Source organism: Anopheles cruzii, chromosome 3 (genome assembly GCF_943734635.1).
Source record: "Anopheles cruzii chromosome 3, idAnoCruzAS_RS32_06, whole genome shotgun sequence".
Classification (NCBI taxonomy): Eukaryota; Metazoa; Arthropoda; class Insecta; order Diptera; family Culicidae; genus Anopheles; species Anopheles cruzii.
The window spans coordinates 82,535,562-82,549,440 of NC_069145.1; positions in this window are offsets into that span (position 1 = coordinate 82,535,562).

Sequence of the window (13,879 nt, forward strand, 5' to 3'; positions counted from 1 at the left end):
GCCGACCAGCCCGATATGGCCAGCGGGTTATTTAAATGAATCGCAATCCGAACGGTGCACATTCCGTTCAATGTCACGGCGAGCGGACGGATTCGCGCCAAATCCTGCGCGGTCCTGAACAACGATAATCGATCGCCTCGCCGGCCGATGAATAGGCACGCCGGGGTGGCATTGTGCCACCCCAGGTGCATTCCGTTGGCCGTGGCCATGGGACACCGATCGGGGATTGATTTAAATTGAATGGAGGCGACACTTTCCGTGCGCACTGTAAAAGGATTGATCGACCGTGTCGAGGAGCGGAGTGAAGCGCGTCAGAGTGTGACACTTGCTCTCGGGTTGGGGTAGGTCCCCGATGCTTGGGTAGGTGTTGAAAAGGAGGTGGCGACCGTGTCGGCGTGTTAACATGGTCCCGTGTTAACTACCGGCCTCCGCGGGTGCAACCGCGAGTTAATCGCGAGGCCCGAGCCGTGAGCTCGAGAAATGTTAACAAGCACTTCCCAGTAACGAGGTTGCAGCATAAATTGATGGAATGGAATAGTTGGCGCGATTTCGAAGCGGGATGGGATCGTGCGCAGATGATCGTGCCCTTAGTTTTGGCGACCAACCGACGCGGGCTAATCTTGCTAAATAGATCGCCGGCAATTTTATCCACCGCGGAATTGCGCCCCACCGGAATGAGGTATCAATTAGAGAAACATTTTTCCATCCCATCGCACGCACGGTCGGAAAAGCGGCTTGCGGGCTGACCCGGGCAGTAAAGCATTCCCCTGACCCACGGCGCGCAGCATACCGGGACCGATCGATATCTATTTCGGATTCTTGAGCTCGAATTTCAGGCACGCTGGCATCGATTGGATGCCGGCAATCAATTTGGTTTGGGCTCACCCCGGAACCCAACCAGGACCGGCGGTGGAATCGGATTAAGCGCGGATTGGTCGGGTTGAGTGAATGAGGAAATAATTAAACAATTCGCCAGCAGCCGAAAGCTCCCACGGCACTGGTGTGTTTTTGGGAGAAAGGAAGTTACCCGAAACGCACCCAAACTGCGCCCACTCGGGGCGTTGTTGGTGAATTAAACAGAACAGAAAAAAAGAAAACGATTCAGATAAACGATCCGAGTTCCGCCACCGACACCACGCGGCGGTTAATCTGGCGGGCTTAATTTTTCTCACCTTCTTATAAAAATTCGAACGCCTGCGCCTTCGATTTGCGGTTGCGGCCCGGCACCGATAGTGTGCGCGACGCGGCGCGGCGTGGCGCGGCGTGGCGCGGCGTGGCGCGGCCCGGTGAGTGTTGGTGTGGAATTTGATCTTTTAATGGGCGGATGAAGGATAAATTACGATAATCGGGCCCTAAAAGGCGACCGCTCCACGCTTCCCGCCGCGGCCACCACTACCGTCGCCGGGTTTGGCCTTCGCCGTTGTGGTGGCCCCTGCTCTAGGGTTGTAAGTCAGGTTTTAGCGCTCCTCCCGACGGAGGGGTTTGATCGTTTCAATAGCTAAACGCACCCAATGGATCGTTTAGATGGTTCAAGTGAGTTTGACCTTGTGCTCAACATAAGTAATGGCAAATGGCATTGCTAAGGCTAACGATTGGTACAAAAAAACCTTTTCTGTTAGATCTCATCACATGCACATTCGTATCATGAGTATTCTTTAAAAAGTGATGATCGCAATGAAGCATGAAGAAAGTACGCCGAACGGTTATAAACGACTCCAAAGCTATTGACGGCGAATGAGGTGGTATTCAATTAAATCCAAATGGGGGTTTGCTGGCCCAGAATGGCTGGCAATCTTTGCTAAATCCACCGTCCGCTTGACTATCAATGGTTTTAATAAAATAAAATTAGTTTCAAACATGATCACCTTTCACATGACATAGTACATTACAAGTTTATTTTAAATACATTTTAAATACGAAATACCTCTACGCCAAGCGTTTAGTAACAACTTATTTACTTATACGGCTACTACAATCGTGGAGCGACGCCTTCGTTCTCCATTCTCATTATATGACGAGCCTACCGGAGCCTGACGAGGGGTACAAGCTGCACATTGTAGTGCGGTCGTCATTCATTGTGTATAGCTCGCTGATAAGCTGCCAAGTCTTAAAGTACCAAGTAGTATCTTCCTCGTAGTGTCTAACTAGTATCTTCCTCGTAGAGGATTTCGTCAGCCTTCGAAAGGAATACTGCGATGAATACTGCGATCATGAAGGTTGCAAGCTGTACAGCTTTGGTCGTTTCGACACGAGAAGTGGGCGAACTAGCTTTTTCAGACTATAGAATGACCTGTTGACTACTAGCACCCTAACGCAAATCTCCTCCATTGAGGTGTAGCTCGAGATGGTTTGGAACTTCACCTATTAGAGCCCCCGGATAGATCACATATCACTGACCTAAAAAAAGGACCGTTTGTGGCAGAGTGTGTGTTTTGGATTTTGGCGGAACGAAAACAACCAAAGAGACCAGAACGGTTTTCGAATGGTGCCCAAACACACGCCCCATTGTGGTGCGCTAGAATGGACTCACCGCCTCCCGAACGGCTCAATCACGGGATCCACACCGTGGCCGAACCTAATGGACCATAATCGAGGGCGCGGCGGACAGCCGAACCCCGAACGCATCGCGGATCGGATTAACGCCGTAGCGATATATCAATTATTTCATTTCCAAACCCCCCCCGGGGGAGCTTGCGGACCCGGAGCGAGAGACGAAGGTGGTCTCCGTCCCCGGGAGTCGGTTTCCGTGCACTGTGGGAGCCCCAGAATTAAGAGTCATTCGGTTGAAATGAATCGTTTTTCGTCAATGACAGTGCAGAAACGGCCAGCCGGCCCAGCCACCCCAGCTACTATGTCGTCCCGCGGGGTCACGCACGGATCCTAGGCACGCATGGGAACGTCGAGGAATGAATGAATTTGAATTATTTCTCCTCGGCTCTGAGACGACCCCTGTCGGGGCCCCCGTGGAAGAGAATAGAAAGCTATTTCACGGATAAACGCACGCCACGAGCATAAGGGGACGTAACGCGATCCACGCCGAGGTTTGTCGCCGAGTTGAGTGGATCCCCGCACGGGGGGGAGCGGGGTGGTTTGCTTTGGACGGACCGGCGGTCTGGCCCGTCCTTAGCTACGGTTTAACAATTACGCGTTCCTGAAACGCGGTTGCGCCACGACGACGGCGACGACGACGACGGAGCGGTCATGATTTAAAGGCATTTCGAAGATTGACTTTTTTCGCCCGGCCCGGGCCCAGAGTTATGCCCCTTTTCTTCACGACCGCCGGCCGGATCGTGTCGATCGTTGGAGGTGGCCCTCAGCCCCCTGCCCACTGCCCTCTGCTCCGCCCGAAGCAAATCGAACTCAAAACCAACTAACGGAAGACAATGTAGCTTTAATTTCGAGAAACCAGAAGTACCGGCTGACGGACAGGATGGGCCGCCTGAATGGGGCTGGAAGGGAGATGCCTCGAATCGCTGGGCCACGGAATCCACGGGGTCGCGATCGTCGTACTGACCCGCGAGGCGGGGCCAGGCGGGGCCGGGACACAGAACGGAACGGAACGGAACGAATCGAAACGAATATAAAACGATGAGAAACTTTACTCATAAAATAAATATTTCTTCACTTCGGTGCGCGGCCCCCGGTCCGGGGGCTTGGGGTCGAAATCGAGGCAGGAGATAAAATATGATACTAACATGCCCCCGGTGTCGTTCTCCGGGCGTCCGAGACAGAGCGGGACCGAGCCGGATCGGGGTTTCGGTTTATTTTTTTTTGCATTGGCCGCCGCGCTGGACACACGCGAAAGGCTCGCTCGTACGCCGGACGCGCGCGCGCGCGCCCGCGATTATGACGGTGACGGGACGGTCCGAGGCCCCCATCCTGATCGTGTCCGGAGCAACATTCCGTAGCCGTCGCGCCCGCTGGCCTGTCGTCAGCCGCGGTTTTTGCGGTTTATCGCCGCGGTAACGACGGTGGAATAAATTTTTAATGTGATGATTTTTGTGGGCATTAACGTTTTTCACCCTCGGGCCTAGGGAAGGGTCGGGGGGGAGGGACACAGAATACGGGGTCCGGATTCTGGGGCTTTATTAATCCATTAGGAAACGGAGAACGGACGGCCCGAGTGTTACCCATAAGTTAGCCGTTTTATTCGCCTTCGTTCGCTCCGTCCGTGATTATCCCCGTGTCCTCGGGGGACTGGGACAGGGGCTCCAGGACTCTTCCCTATCAACAGGTTTGTCGTCGACGAAAGCGCACAAAACATTCAGTGGCCCGTCGCGGTGGCCCGGAATGGGGTGACAAGTGGTACACTATCAGAAGCGATAGTGTTCCGGTGGCCGGTTAAGTTATGGCCGGCCGAGCATTAAATCATTCGTGCCACTCTCGCGACGAACACTATCATATCGAACGCCTCGAAGTTTATGCTTATGCTGCGTGCCGGGATGGGATGTGCCATCAACGCACCGAAACCGGTACGACGGACGGGGTTCCAGCACCGAGAGTCGTAGAAAGGAATTCTAAACAGACCCGCCGGAAGGCTACGGTTGAGTGTCCCATTTTACATTATCAAAACAAACTTCTGAAAGGGGTTTTCGGGGACTTCGGGAGCGAACGAAAGGGGTCGAGAGACCGATAATCCTTTTGGATCGGGGTAACAATTGGCCGACCCGACGGCGACGGCAGCCAGAAGTGACGGGGACGGCCTCGGAGGATCGATTACAGTCAATCCGTCCGCGCGTTGGCAGTGTATAGCTCAACAATCAAAGCTGACGCTAAATAGAGCTATCCGTCATGTTTAATCCTCTTTACGGCCGGCCACAAGAATGTGTGCGCGACGCAAAGGGCAGGTCAGCTAGTGGCCCGGTTGCTGCCGTGGACAAATCATCGCCATCGCTGATCAAGGTTTGCCAAAAACAAAACAAAAAAAGGGAGTGACGTTAGACGAATCCAGGCGCGTGTCCATGAATCATGAATCGGTGGCGCAATGCGGCGACAGCGAAGGACAATTAGAAGCGACACATCGGTGGTCGCTTCGACCGGCGGCCGCGTCCGCATCTTCCGACCGAATCGGTCCGACAAGGGTTTCCAATTAGAAACCGGGTCGCCAGATAAGAGCGCGGCCGTGTGTGTCACGTTCCGGCAAGACATTCCGATCGCCACGGGTTCGTTATCGGCTGGGAAATCGAATCGCGGGAAAAGGGTTCGTTTCGAAAACTCTTACCCGCCGTTTCGAAGGACGAGGCTGGGACGAACGAAACGAAGGGCGGCCGACATACCGAAACGCTTAACGATGTTGAGCAACTCACTTACTTACGCGTACCGACTTTCGTTCAGTTACTAGCATTTAGCGATCGTGTGGTGCCGGAAAGCGGGCGAAAGTTTCACTCCGTGTGCCCGGCGAAAGTGAGCACTCGGGTTCGCTCAAATTACTTCTTCGCAATTGAACCCGAGTGGCGCAGAACCCCCTCGGTGCGCGCGCGCCGGAGAAAACGGAAAAACGTAAAACCTAATCGGGGGGAGGCCACTGGCGCAATCGCACGATGGAAACGGTTGAATTTAATTTATGAACAAACGATAGCTGGGCCGCTTAATTGGCATACATTTTTCGGTTGTGGCCCGAGGTTCCCCGGCGGGGTTGGGGGGGGGGCACTGATAAGGCGCAGACCATTCGCAGACCAAGCTGGAAGAAGTTCCCCCGGGGCCCGAGGTCCGAGGAACCGCGGACCGCGAAAGTGCGGGGTCCGCGAAATGATTAATAGGCGCTTTTAAAACGTTTAACCTGCATTAAATGGCGAAATCTGTCTTCCCGTGGGACGCACGGGCCAAGGAGCCGGCTCGAAACCCGTGGGGAATCCTTGGGAACCGAATTTTGCGCATCGCCGTCGAAAGCTTTCTGGGGTTCGTTTTTCGCTGATTCGAACCCGGCCCGGAGAGAGGGAGAGAGAGAAGGCGAGATCAATGCTGGGGGCCCTCCGAATTTGCGCCTTTACCGGACACTTCGATTAAGGACTTCCATTCCACGTTTTTTTGCTGTTTCGGTTGTTAGTTTTGCAAATTGAAAGAACTCTCGGAACACGTGTCATCGGAGCGATCGGAGCGACCGGATCGGAGTGGGCCGAACCCGGTTCACCCGGGACACTGGAGCCCTGGCAGCGGGCTCCATAATCGAACATGACAGCCGCAATCTGCCGACCGCGACACTTGACGGGTTCTGCCCGAGTCACTCACGCCGGCCCCCGTTAACGGTTCGAACCACTCCGAGCCACCACTCGGAAGCCATCAGAAGCCGAACGGGAGGGCAAAAAAAATAGAATATCATTTCGGGTCCTTTCGCCGGGTCCGCTTACCGACGACGACGACGACGACAAAATGTCATTTCGAAATCGGTTGGCCCGTCATTTAAATTAGCATAAATTAATCGACTGCATTTTGCCATTAGCTGATCCGCGCGCCGCGAAGATCCATTCCGGGGCAGCGGGAAGGTTTCGTCGGGTGGAACCGGTCGGGGACGGCAGTCCGCAAAATTGAGATTTTACCGACTCATTCACTAATCAGAGTGACAAATTGAGATTCCGGCCGGCGCACTCGGGGTCGCCACCCGGGAAGTCCGCACCCCCGGGACCGATGGGACGCGGACCGCCGGTCGATCGCCAGCACTCCGGTGTCCCTGGGGAGGCTGGCGCATAATTGAAACGTTCACCAGTGGGGAATGGAAAAGAAACTGTATCAGGCTCCACGCGGTTCCCAAAACTTCCATTAGGACCCCCGGGGGGGCGGAGCGCCAGGTGTCATCGTCCGCCAGGGCCGCCTGATCGTCGATCGGTCGGTCGGTTGGTGTGTTGGGCGAACGCGCCGCTCTGCGCCGGTGGCGTGTACGGGGGCGAGCATAATTTATGTTGCCGCGATGCGATGCGCGCACTCCGCGTGCACGGGGCCAATAACCAACGATGCTGCAACGCTCATCATCATCCGGCGGCGGCGACGGCGGCGATGGCGACGGCGATGGCGACGGCGGCTGCGCAATCGTTTCGATTAACCCCATGAATCATATCGATCGTACATGAGCCGTTACATGAGCGCATCGTACGAAAACCGTGCCGTGGCCACGGCGTCTTGTGCGTCCCGTCGCTGCGCAAAACAAACAGCGCGGGACTCAACGGGACTTGCTGCTGCATGGGAAACGATCGACACGATCGTGCCCCGTGGACGACCCTCGGCCTGGACGAGGAAGAAGAACCGCGATATTGAAAACGTATTAACTTATCAATAATATTTATTAAGACATAAATTGTTGTTCGTGAATATTAAAATACACAATATTTTATTATTTACTTATTTATGCTTCTTATTAAGGGCGCAGGGCCTGGGGGCCGGTGGGAGGCCACCGCCGCCACCGACGACGCCGTCGCCGGTCGCTGGCAAGTCGGATGCAATCGCATCTGCCGCAACCGTGGCGCACGTCGCACGGTGGGCGAATTTGGAGCTCCGTTTCGGACAATCCTGGCGTTTAAAATACCGAATTGTTCGTATGGATCGATGAAGCTGAACCGGTACCGGAACGAGCAGATGTATGGGTTGTCTGTTTGTATTCGCTGAATCGACTGTCCCGTGACCTCGTGCTTACTGACAGACAGCAGTCAAAGCCACTGTGATTGGTTGGGCATCGATGTTATCGTTGAACGGCCAAGGTTCATATATGACAACTACCAAAAAGGATATTGATTATGTGTTTAAGTATTAGGGCAAGCATGTTGAAGGTGAGTACCACTTTGGACATTGCGTGACATCGAACCAAGGAATAAAAGACATGGTTCGAGATCGAAAACTGTCTTCTCGTCGAGCTAGTTACTCTTGTGATGAAGTCGCGAGTGATCGCGATCGAAAGTAGACGTGTCTCTCCCGGTGCAGATTGGTATCTTGCCAGCTTGGCATCTGATCGTTCGTCCATAGGCAGACAACGGATGTTAATCTAATTTTTAAAAAGGGAAGAAAATTCTTTCCATAAGAGATGAAAGGTGCGTCGTCAACAATTCTCGTTAAGATTTTGAATTGAATCACTAAAAATATAGTTAAATCGACTCCAGAACAAAACGTATTAGACCTATGACGGCCGTACAGGTCCTTCGTTCTGAAACTCGTCCCAAAGGTTCTAGAGAATACGGCAAGACCACCAATCTACAGGATCATCCATTTCGTTATTTCGAAAATTATCTTATCAGAATCGACTGGTGCCATAGTTCCCGAGGCGGCCATCTGAACGATATTGTTTTTCACGCATAATGACAAATTACAAACTTAATATTTCATGTGTTTCTTTTTAAATTTGTTTTTGAAACTACGCAATAGATGACCCCATATTTAGTATCTATCTTATCAACTAGTATGTATAAATATTAGGAATCCCTAGGATTGTTCGATCGTTGACAATTTTATGATCTTTGGCAGGTTATGTCGTGTGTCATTACGATTTACGTTTCTACGTGTTGTTTCCCCCGACCGAAGGCCGTGGAGAACCGACTGACTAACTTCGTTGCCGTTTTCTTTGTTACGGTTTGTTATGGGCTGTCAGATCTTGGCAGGAAAGTAAGAGCAACACATTGCAGTCGGTTTTCAGGGAATGTTGTCCAAGCGCAGCAACACCACGGCCCAGAGGCCAGTCGGCCGGCCAGCTGAAGGCACACACTTCGGGGCCCGTGGTAATCGTGGTAATCCAGAACCCATCGGCCTACCGCGCGCGCGCAGTCGGATGAAGAGAAACGGCACATCCTGCCCCCAGGGCGGCGGCGGTCCCGGGGGCTAATGAATGCTCCGCGATGCCGGTGGTAGCGCTGGGCGTAGGCATTAACACAACAGCGCGCGCACTCACCACACTCGATGGTGGGGGCCCCACGTGTACTGTGGCCCGGTTGAACCGATTTTCAATCTACAAAGTGATATTGCACCGGCTCCGCGTCCCACCGCACCTGGCCCCCGTTGTCCCCCGAAACGTTCCGCGTGCCAAATCTCCTCCCATTCGCGGCGGCGGCGGCGACGAGTAATCGGTTTCTCGTGCGCCACGCTTCGCCGCGCTTTTGGGGGCCGCGATCGATCGCCGATCGCGTTTCTACCTCTTACGGGTGCTTCTTCTTCGACCGAACTCATCGTGGACCTGGGCTGGGAACACACCCCCGCACAGCCGGGTTGCGATTCCCAGGGCGGCGATAAGGGAGAAAGAGTTGTTTGCACAGGAACCGAGCCGTGGTCACCATCGCCATCGCCGTTATTGGTCGCCTCGCTGCGGGGCGATGTTTTGTAACCGAGCGGAGTGGGTCCGCTGCCAGGGCGGCGGCTAAAGTGATGCAAATGAAAATATTATTATTTATTGAACATGAAACTTACAACTTAATCCATATATCATGCGAACGTTAGGCCGTCGCCATCGCTCGGCGCGGATCGTGTTGGCGTGTTGTTCGCCGCGCGCCGCGATGTGACCTCTCGCCACGGAGCCCTCCCCCCAATCGTGCCTTCTCGCTCTCTCTCCGTCTTTCCCGTGGGGTTCAAGGGGCCATCACGGGGTGACTCCTTTCGACGTGGCGTGCTGTGGAACGAATTCATTTACATGCGCGGTCCTCGGCTTCGTCCGACTCGCCGATGCCGTGGCCGATGTAACCGAAAATTATCTAAATAACTTTATTTACACACAACCATCGGCGATGGTGGTGGCCCCAAACAGGGTGTCGCCGGCCAGCCCCGTCCACTGGTCGATCGCCGTTTTGTTGCACTTTTTGCCAATCCTTGTGCACCGTCGCTGGTGGCCGCCCGGGTGGCCGCCCAGGCGCGCAACATAAACATGCGTGCCGTCAGTGCCGCCGCCGCTGCCGCCTTGGTGGCGTTGATTACAGCCCCCAGAGGGAAATTGCAAGGGCCGCACCGTAACACCACGTCCAGCGGCAGGATTCAGTCGGCTAGCGGATGGTTCGAGTGTGTGTGTGTGTGCGGCGAAGGCGCGAAAAGGAGTGGACCTTGGAACGGCCGGAATGGGAAGATGTTGGAAAGGATTTCGATTCGGTTTGTGTCCAAAATGGGCTGAAGTTGGTCGTAAAACGGTGTCTACTTCAGACAGGGGCTGATTTTATGTCTAATTCCAACACACGTCTTATTAACGCAATATTTACGCACATCCTCTCAACAGTCAATTGACTGCCAGAACTTGAACCTCGAATGTTTATGGGAACATTTCTCACAAAAGGATTTCGAAACCAGAGCAAATATAATCGCGACCGCGGGGTCATAAAAGCATCGGCCCTCGGCGCGTAGCATCCAAAAATCGTTCAGCTGCACCGAAACACATACATTGGGGTTGGCGCTGGGTCCGAGGGAAAAAAATCCCTGGAAAGCCCCACGAAATACATCGCCCGGGGGCGCCAAAGGAGCCAACCACAACAACGACGGCAAAGAACAACGAACGAAAAACGAACGAACGAAGGCTCTCGCCAGGATCGCGGACGCGAGAAACGGAGCGCGCAAAAGTGCGCCGAGCGCCCGTGCCCGTGGGCCCACCGTGCCGTGGGTCCGAGGCCGGCTAAATAAAGACGTTTCGTGACCATTAAACGTATCTAAATAAGGGTTATTAGTCTTGCTTTCGCACCGATTCTGGCGTATTATGTTATTATTGTTTTATATTTTACCCTCTATATTTCATTTTTGCCCGTGCCCCGTGGCCCGGCTCGGGATTCTCGGGCTCGGTTTGTGTCCGTTCTCCACCTCCCGGCCTCTGCCCAGGTTCCGGCTAATGGTTCCACCGGCGAATTGGCGAATTTCCTGCGCGCTCCGGAGCCCCGGAGTGATCGATACACCGTTTTCGGAACACTTCCAGTTCGGACGAAGGGCCCTGGAGAAGGGGCGCAAAAAGTGGCCACACACACACACACGAGCACACGTTTTGGGGCGACCGAACCCGGACCGGAGCGGGCGCAAGACACATTTGTGCGCTTGATTGACTTGCTTGCAGGGTCGCGTTTTTGTAGCTTCCACTGGGCACCGGGGGCCGGGCCACCCAGCTCGGGGCGACCGGCGGGGGACGGGGGATGGGATGTGACCGGGGGGAGGCGGCGTTTTCGGCTCAATAATTTTGAGGCGTGAGGAACACCAACGTCGATAATTACACAAAGCGATGCCTGGAGAAATGGACGTCTTCCTGGACCTCGCGAGTGACGGCTTCACCCGTCCATCCGTCCGTCCGTCCGGCTGTGTGTGTGTGTGGCTGCGGGTGCAAATACTCACGCAAGACGCCTGACCAGGGTGTTTTTTGGGGGCACCCACCCGGGTTGACCTGGCTGCAGCTTGCATCTGACAGCTCCCCACGGAGACGGAGAGAGAGAGAGGCGGCTAGGTTGGCCGCGGGCCAAAGTCATTTGCGTTTTTCGGGGACGCAGAATTATTCCCGCCATTAGCCATTAAATCGAAACCAATCGACTGCGCACACACACACACATCCGAGAGGCTAATTAAGCTGGCCACTTCTCGCAATCTTTTGGGATCGCAATCTTCCTGCAAATTACGCCACCCGCGGGTTCGCTTCGCTCTCTCTCCTGTTGGGGGGGGTCCTGATATCGGTACTGTCGCCTCGGTCGCTACCGGTGCGGCTTTCGAGTTTTCGGCCCCGGAATCAATAAAAGATTCGAAACAAATCCGCGCTGCCCGGTGCCTGAGGTCTGCGCCAGGTGATAAGCAACAAAGTGGGCTGTTTGTATCGGCCGGGCGGTCACCCGGGCGGTTTTATGGTCCGCTTTTATTTGTTTCCCCCCCCGGTTGGCTCGGCGGGATTTTAATGTCTTACTTTCGGGCGGCCACGATTTTCCACGCTCCGCTCCACGATCCGAACGCAACACATAATGTAGTTGAATGTAAACGGTTTCGTGTTGGTGCCGGAGCCGGATCCGGCTCCCGGTGTGGTCGTCGCCAGTCAGGAGCTGCCCGCGCCGGTGGGCGCACGCACGCGCGCCCGAGAGGGAGAGAGGGGGAGCGAGGGGGGGCTGTAGTTTTTATGATTATTTTGGAACCCCAGAATTTATGGTCATAATATTTTGTTCGCCTGGAATTGACTTTTGATTCCGCTGAGCTCGCGGAATCGTCGAAGGTTAAGATGTTTGTGATGCGGTTCCCCCCCCCCACCCCTCTCCACGTGTGTGTGTCCGGGAGCACGACGGGCAGCGAGTGGCGCAGATTGCCACTGAGGTTGTTGCGGCTGCTGCCGCTACTATCTCGAAACCATATTTTATGCCACTGTTAAAAGCTTTCAGCGTTCAGGCGATGGCTTTTCTTCTTCGCGCTTCGCGTTCCCGCCCGCCCAGGACACTGCGCTGCGCTGCGCGATCGCGTGAGGTGGCGTACTGCACGCGAGGAGCCGGACGACGATTGTTGATTATTAATTAAAATACCTTCACTATGTGTGGTATCGAACACTCGAACCGGGGCCTGCCCGCGCCCGCGCCCGCGATGCGCTTTGCCACCATTAGCATCAAAAGCCAATTAATCAATGCCAAATAAATGTTGGCCCGCGATGTTCGACATCAATCATTAATATTTTCCCGCCCCTTGCCCGGAGATCCCGGTCCCGGGGATGATAGCGAGCGAACGCAGCACAACATTCCTAATTTACACGCTTCGCGGTGGCGGCGACGGCGGCCGCCGGTCGGGCACTCTCGGGTGCCCTTCGGTTGTAAAACATAAAAGGGCGTCAGAGTCCCGTGGCCAGCAACATGAACTTGAACTCACCAAAAACAAATTCAAAATTATGATGTTTGCACGGAGCGCGACGCGACGGTACGGATCCTTGTACGGGCCGGGCCGGCCCGGGGCCGGTCTCTGACGCCAAGCCGGCCGGCCAGTGTGGCGCGACGACGACGCGACCGGATCCTGTGGATCGTCCGTCTGGGGGCCCTTTTTGCTCGTTCGCTGCCCGGTTGCGTGCCCGGAGGGCTCCAACTTTTGCTGCTATTCAGGCGCGGTGGCTTCTCTGGTGGTGTCATCCTCGGGCACGCCAGTTGCGGTTTCCACACACACACACACACGCGCGCGGACAGACACGGCCATTGGCGGTGGTCGGCGGCGATCGCGACGATCTTCTGGGCGACCACAGCGGGACACTTTTTAATTTCATTACCCTCACCCCTGATTTAATAACTTTTATGATGAACCCGCGCAGCTAAGTTGCTCCGCGCACTGCGCAAGTAATGATGGGCCGCTACTGGCCATCCGTCCGTACAGTGATCCTTCGCCCGTCGGAGCACCGATTTCGGTTTCTTTGTTAAGCTAGCAAACGTTCATTAAAACTTTGTACGCTTTTTTGATTGGCTTTTCCGGGCCCGGGCCTCGGGGTGGCCCCGGGGTGGACAATCGCGGAACAAAAAACCCAAGACACAGTTTTATCTGGTCGCCGGTTGGGACGGTTTTTGCTTCGCCATCCGCCCCGCCGCGGGCGTTTGCGACTTTTTCATCGATTTATTAAATTAATCCTTGATCGCGGCCGCGCGGCCGGGTTCGTGCCTTTCACCCGTCCGTGCACACCCGTTGATGTCTTTTGTAATTGAGTTCGATTTTCACCGTTCGGGTGGTCCCCGGCCTGACTGGAACCACTTTCAAATGGCGCCCATCGCGCGCGGTGGTCCTGTGACACGCCACACGCGTTGCAACCGCAGCAGCAGCAGGTTGGGGACGCATCGTGTGTCACACGGTACGGCACGCCGGCACCGCCGGGGCACCGTGGCGCTGGATTCCCCAGGGATTTTCTGCCCGATTGAATTAGCGGCGATCGCGCTCCGATCGCTCCCCAGGTCGGGTACAAATTAACTTCGAGGACTGTTTGATCGATTTTGTGTGCACTTTTCTGCCAACAGGC